Here is a 7,894-nt window from a genome sequence, read left to right as displayed (position 1 = left end):
TGTGGTAGGAAACTTCCCTAAGTTGGTGAAGGAAAAAGGCATACAAGTTCAGAAAGCACAGAGAGCCCCAAGCAAGAAGAACCCAAAGAAGCCCATGTCAAGACAGACATTAGAATGATGGTTGCCAGAGGCTGAGAGGAAAGGGTGGTCAGGAGTTGCTATTGAATGGGTATAGTTTCGGTTATAAAGGATGGTGATGAGGAAGTCAGGATTTGTTGCACAACGATATGCATGTGATTGACATTGTATTGGACACTTGGACATTTGGGGGAGGGTGAATTTTATGTGGTTTTTTATTTATTTATTTATTTATTTTGGCCAGAATTAAAAAAATCAAAACAAGGGGAAACAAGAGAGAACAAAATAAAAGGATTACCAAAGAAAGACGTTCATCTGGAAATCAGAAGCAGTCAATTCATAAAATTAAATTTTGCAATTAATTTTTTCAATCCTCACCCAAAGATATGTTTATTGATTTTGAAGAAAGGAAGGGGAAGAGAGAGAAACATGGATGTGAGAGAGAAACATCGATTGGTTGACTCACATGCACTCCAAATGGAGACCCAACCTGCAACCTAGGCATGTGCCCTGATGGGAAATTGAACCCACAACCTTTTGGTGTATGGAACAACACTTTACACTGGCCAGGGATAAAGTTTAAGCTATTGTATTTTTAAAAAGTACATAAAAGATGGTTCATGAGTATGTGGCACACGGAAAAGTTTTTTAAATGTTAACTATTACAAATTACTATTCAGAAGTTGTACTTTGAATTATATATTGAAGCTAAAGAATGTCAGTATTTACTGCTGTGCAACGCATACTATTTCCACAAATTACTCTTTAAATGATAATATGTTGTGGGTAAAAGTATAAATTCTAAAGCCAGGAAAATTTAGCTACTTACAAGCTGTATAACCTTGGGCAAGCTGTTTCTCCATCTTTTTCTTCATCTGTAAAACGTGAATAATAACAGCATCTATCTTAAAGTTATTTTGTGAAGAGTAAATTCTTTACAGCTATAAAGTACTTTAAATAGTGTCTAACACAGAGTAATTACTCAATAAACCTTAGCTATTTTGGTCAAATCAAACTATCAATATTTATATAATAATAACAATGTGCCATATTTTTATTCAAAGATACAGTGATCTTGATTTCTCATACTTTATTGACTGGATTTTTTCCTTCCTTTTAATACTCCTTCTATAACATAGGGAGCCCATATGATGTGGATGCTTGAAAAGATATCTAGCACTTGCCATTAACTATGAAACACTTAGAGCTGTTAGTATACATAATGGTGAAATACAGAACACTTCCCCTTAAGATCAGAAACAAGACAAAAAAAACTTTTTTCAATATTTCTATTCATCATTGTAAAACAATGAGGCAAGAAAAATAAAAAATAATGTTTAGAATTTCTTTTATTGATATTGACAGGATTATATACACAGAAAATCTAAAATAAGCCATAAATATTTGAATAAATAATTAAATTTATAAATGCCATTGGATAAAAGATCAATATACAAAAAATATTGCAATTCTATGTGCTAGTCTGAAAAATCATAAAATAAATAAAAATATTTGCAAAGCAAAACATACTACATAACTACAATAAATAAATAAATAAATGTATTCAATACCTCTGCAATTAAAACTATAAAACACTGTTAAAAAAAATTAAAGATGACCTAGGTAAATGGACAATTATATTACATTTATCAATTGGAAGACTTAATATTGTAAAGGTGTTGATTTCATTCAGGTTATTCTATAAAATCAATGCAATTCCAAGCATAGCCCCAAGTTTTATTTGTAAGATTGATAAGGAGATTTTAAAATTGATATAGAAATAAATGGTGAATAATGAAGGCAAGTATAGACTCTACTTTGGTTTCTGGATGAGTGTAGGAGCCAGTCCTAACCAAATCAAAGTATTACATTCCACTGGATAACAGCAGGCAAGTGAGCCAATAAGTTTCCATTGCAATAATCATATTGGAATTGTCCCAAATGACCATCACTCTCTTCTCCCTGAGAACTCAACTGGAAAGAAAGCAGTTTGAATCTTCTGGAGCCCCTGTGAAAACATAGCTACCAAGAAGAATAGCTAATGCAGGAAGATGCACAGCAAGACATTGAAACAGAATGCATCCAGAGAATGTTTTTAGCCCTGGGATCCAGTCATGCCTGAAGCCAGTTATACCCAAGGACTTCCAGTAATCAAGCCAATAGATTCCCTTTATAGCTAACAAATATGAAAAGAGTGAAAAGATAAACCAGAGACTAAGAAAAGTTTTCTCCAATATACATATATATAATATATAAAACACAGCATATATATGCATGTAACTATAGAGATACGCACACATACAATAAAGGACAAGTAACCAGAAAGAAACCCTTCAAATTAAAAAAAAAAAAAAAAGGAGAAATGCTTTAACACATGTCCTCATTAAAGATATCCAAATAGCCAACAAGCACATAGAAAAGTATTCGGCATCATTACATGTCAGTAAATACAAATTAAAACAAAAACAAAAAACCAGCACCCATTTATTATTTTTTTTAAAAATCAGCAAAGTGGGAATAGAGGGACCATACATCAACATAATAAAGGCTATATATGAAAAACATACAGCCAACATCATACTCAATGGGAAACAACTAAAAGCATTTCCCTTAAGATCAGGAACAAGACAGGGATGTCTGCTTTCAGACATCCTTATTCAACATAGTACTGGAAGTCCTAGCCACAACAATCAAATAAGAAGTAAAAGGCATCCAAATTGGAAAAGAGGAAGTAAAACTGTCATTATTCACAGATCACATGCTATTATATATAGAAAACTCTAAAGACCTCATCAAAAAACTCTAGTTCAAATGAATTCAGCAAAGTAGCAGGATACAATCTTAATATTCAGAAATTTGTGGCATTTTTATTTTTTCTTACTCTTCACCCAAGGATATGTTTTTATTGATTTTAGAGAGAGAGGAAGGGAGGGGAGAGAGAAAGATCTATGTGAGAGAGAAACATCAATTGGTTGCCTCCTGTAATTACCACAAAGGGAATTGAACCCACAACCTAGGCATGTTCCCTGACCAGGAATCAAACACACAACCTTTTGGTGTACAGGATGACGTTCCAATCAACCAAGCCACCCAGCCAGGGTTTGCTGACATTATTCTACACCAATTATGAACTATCAAAAAGAGAAACTAAGAAAACAATCCCATTTACTCTTGCAACAAAAAATATAAGGTACCCAGGAATAAATTTAACAGAGGAGATTAATTTTAAAAAAAAAAAAAAAACTGTACTCAGAAAACTAAAGGACATTGAAGAAAGAAATGAGAAAGAGAGAAAGATACAAACAAGTGGAAGCATATACAATGTTCATGGATTGGAAAAATTAACATAATTAAAATGTACCCAAAGCAGAAATGGACCCAAGGCAATATGTTCAATTAATATTTAACAAAGGTGGCAAGAGCATACAGTGGAGTTAAAGACAGCCTCTTTAATAAATGGTGTTGGGAAAACTAGACAGCTACATGCAAAAAAATGAAACTAGACCACCAACTTACACCATATACAAGAATAAACTCAAAAGGGATAAAAGACTTAAATGTGACTTATGAATCCATAAAAATTCTAGAAGAAAATGTAGGCAACAGTATTTCAGACATCATACGCAGCAGAATTTTCACTGATACATCACCTAAGGCAGCAGAAACAAAGAAGAAAATGAACACCTGGGACTACATCAAACTCAAAAGCTTCTGCACAGCAAAAGATACAATCATCAAAATGGAAAGGCAACCCACTGTATGGGAGCGCATAATTGCCAATGATATATCAGATAACAGGTTAATTTCTAATATATATAGAGAGAGTGCTCATACAACTCCACAAAAGAAAGACAAAGAACCCAATTAAAAATTGGGCAGAGGACCTAAATAGACACATCTCCAAGCAGGACATACAAATGGCTAAGAGACATATGAAAAAATGCTCAACATCACTCATCATCAGGGAGATGCAAATTAAAACAATAATGAGGTATCACCTCACACCTGTCAGAATGGCCGCCATCAACAAATCATCAAACAAGTGTTGGCGAGGGTGTGGAGAAAAGGGGACTCTAGCACACTGCTGGTGGGAATGCAGACTGGTGCAGCCACTATGGAAAACAATATGATGTTACCTCAAAAAATTAAAAATTGAACTTTCATTTGACCCAGTGATCCCACTTCTAGGAATATACCCTAAGAAGCCTGAAACACCAATCAGAAAGAATATATGTACCCCCATGTTTGTAGCAGCACTATTTACAATCACTAAGATTTGGAAACAGCCTAAGTGTCCATCAGTAGAGTAATGGATAAAAAAGCTGTGGTACATATACACAATGGAGTACTATGCAGCTGTAAGTAAGAAAGATCTCTTATCCTTTGAGATGACATGGAGGGACCTGGAAAGTTCATCATAAGTGAAACAAGCCAAACAGAGAAAGACAAGTATCATATGATATCACTTATTTGTGGAATATAATGAACATAACAGTCTGAGAAATGGGGTAGCCCCAGAGACATGGAAGTAGGGTACAGACTGACAATCCCCAGAGGAGGGGGTGGTGGGGGAGAGATAAACCACAGAACTTATATGCATGTATGCATGAACAATGGTCATGGACAACAAATCTGGGGACAGGTCAGGGAGGGAGGGGTTGGGGGGAATCAGTGGGGGGGAAAGGAGAAACATCTGTAACAAAAATAAATTAATTAAAAAATAAAATAAAATGTACCCAAAGCAATATATATATTCAACACAATTTCTATTAAAGTACCAATGGCATATTTTGCAGACCTAGAACAAATATATCAAAAACGGATATGGAACCAAAAAAGGCCCCAAATAGTCTGAGCAATCTTCAAAGAGAAGAACAAAGTTGGAGGGATTACAACCCCAGATATCAAACTACAATACAAGTCCATTGTCATCAAGACAGCCTGGTATTGGCACAAGAACAGGCATATAGATCAATGGAATATGAGAGCCCAGAAATCAGCCCATGTCTCTCTGGTTAATTAGTATTTGACAAAGGAGGCAAGAACATACAATGGAATAGACAGTCTCTTCAATAAATGGTGTTGGGAAAATTGGACAGGTACATGTACAAAAAAATGAAACTAGATCACAAACTTACACCATACACAAGAATAAACTCTAAATAAATAAAAGACTTAAATGTAAGTTACAAAACCATAAAAATCCTAGAAGAAAACATAAACAGCAAAATTCCAGACACCTCACATAGCTGTATTTTCACCTATACATCTCCTAGGGCAAGAAAAAATTAACAAATGAGACATCAAACCAAAAGCTCCTGCACAGCAAAAGTAACCATCAACAAAATAAAAAGGGAACCCACTGTATGGGAGAACATATTTGCCAATGATACATCTGATAAGGGGTTAATTCCCAAAATATATAGAGTACTCATACAACAGAACAAAATGAAGACAAACAATCCAATTAATAAATGGGCAAAGGACCTGAATAAACACATCTCTAAAGAAGACACACAGATGACCAATAGACATATGAAAAATGCTCAATGTCACTAATTCTCAGAAACATGCAACTTAGAACTACAATGCAGTATCATCTCACACCTGCTGGAATGGTTACCACCAATAAATCAACAACAACAAGTGCTGGCAAGAATGTGGAAAAAAGGAAACCCTTGTGCACTACTGGTGGGAATGCAGACTGGAGCAATGTGGAAGAGTATGAAATCTCCTCAAAAAATTAAAAATGGAACTGCCTTTCGATCCAGTGATCCCACTTCTGGGAATATATCCTAAAAAAATCCCAAAACACCAATCAAAAAGAATATATGTAACCCTGTGTTCATAGCAGCATTATTTATAATAGCCAAGATCTGGAAAGTGCCCAAGTGCCTGTCAGGAGTGAATAAAAAAAGCTGTGGCACATTTACACAATGAAATACTACATGGCCGTAAAAAAGAAAAAACTCTTACCTTTTGCGACAGCATAGATGGACCTGGAGATTATTATGCTAAGTGAAATAAGTCAGAAAAATAAAGACAAGTACCACATGATCTCACCTATACATGAAATCTAATGAACAAAATAAACGGACTAACAAAATAGAACCAGAGGCATGGATACGTGAAACAGAGTTAGAGAGATCAGAGGGGAGGTGGATACGGGGTACTGGATGAAAGAAGGTGAATAGACTGCTAAAGAACATATATGCACAGCCCATGGACACAGACAACAGTATGGTGATAGCCACAGAGAGGGGGGCAGGGGCTAGGTGGAGGCGGGTAAAGCCGGGGGGAAATGGGGGACATCTGTAATAGTGTCAACAATTTTTTTTAAAGATATTACCATATCTTCTGCTGAATTCCAAAATTAGAAAGTGCTGGCCAGGTATGTAGAACAATTAGAATTTTCATGCATTGCTTTTTATAATCATAGATGGAATCAACCTTTTGAAAAAAGTGAAATACATACCAAAACTAAACATGAAATCCACCCTTTGATTCAGTAATCTTATCTTCATATACAAAGCATTTACCAAGAGGAATAAGTGTAAGTCTGCTAAAAAGCAATTAAAAGGTAGCCATGTTGAGAAAAGAAGCCAAAAATATAACTGCACATATTATATTTTAGCATTTATATCAAGATGAAGCACAATTGTAATAAAAGTCAAAATTGCAGTTGCCTTGGACTTCTGGTCAAGATGGCGGCGTAGGTAAATGCAGTGTCATCTCCTCCCACAAGCACATCAAAATTACAGCTAAACTACAACACAACCATCATTCAGAAGCCCCTGAAATCGAGCTGAATGAAAATCCTACAACTACAAAATTAAAGAAGCAGCCACACTGAGACAGGTAGGAGGGGCAGAGACACAGATAGGCTAGTCCCACACCCACATGTGGTGGATAAAAATCAGGAGGATACCTCAGCTGGGAAGGTCCTCCCTGAGGAGTGAGGGGTCCCCACCCCACACCGGATGCCCATTCCCCAGGTTCCAGTGCCAGAAAAAGAAGTCCCCATAACTTCTGGCTGGAAAAGCCAGCAGGAACTGAGGCAGAGAGAGGCAGCGGCTGCTGGATCCCCAAGCAGCTCCTCCTAAAGAGCCTGTGCATGGATGTACTTGGACTTGCTTCCTCTCCACTTGGAGGGGAGGCAACTTGAGGGGCGCCAGAGACATTCAGGAAAGAACTTAGCTATTTGGCCTCAGGACGAGGGCTAGAGAAGCGGTTTGCTCCTGGACAGACGTGCTGGTGGAGGTTGATGTTTCTTTGGTGAACCCTTCCCGGGGGGCAGCAAATGGCCATCATATCTGGGACTCCAGAAACCTGGCTCACACTGTTTGCTCCACCATGGTGATATCCTGAGAACCCACCACACCCAACTTTTCAGCCCACCCAAGCCATTTCCAAAGGCTTTACCATAGAAATGACCTGTCTTGGATCCTACTCGAGTTTCCTAAAATCTCCCAAACAAGCAGCATCTGGTCTCAGCAAGCCCTCTACCTCCCACTAAGTGGCCCCAGGCCTGGCACTAGAAGCAACCAGCCTTAGTTCACAACTTGGATTTTCCTGGGCACCTCCAAGCCCAGCACAAGAAGCAGCCATCTACAGATCACTTTGTAGCTTATGCCTAGTGTCCCTTGGTAGAACACCAGGCAGTGGATGACCTTGCCCCAGAGCCAGCACGTCTGGTGGACAGCTTCAGACCACATCGAAACACCACCACCCAACCACCTCCACAAGTGACACACTCAGTGAGCAGAGTGGGTGCCAGAGCCCTGATGAAGTAAGCCTTGCTCTGTGTGGTGGGTCC

The sequence above is a fragment of the Molossus molossus genome, unplaced genomic scaffold (assembly GCF_014108415.1).
Source record: "Molossus molossus isolate mMolMol1 unplaced genomic scaffold, mMolMol1.p scaffold_m16_p_4, whole genome shotgun sequence".
Lineage (NCBI taxonomy): Eukaryota > Metazoa > Chordata > Mammalia > Chiroptera > Molossidae > Molossus > Molossus molossus.
The sequence above is the reverse complement of the archived record's forward strand: the minus strand, read 5'-3'. Positions refer to the sequence as shown.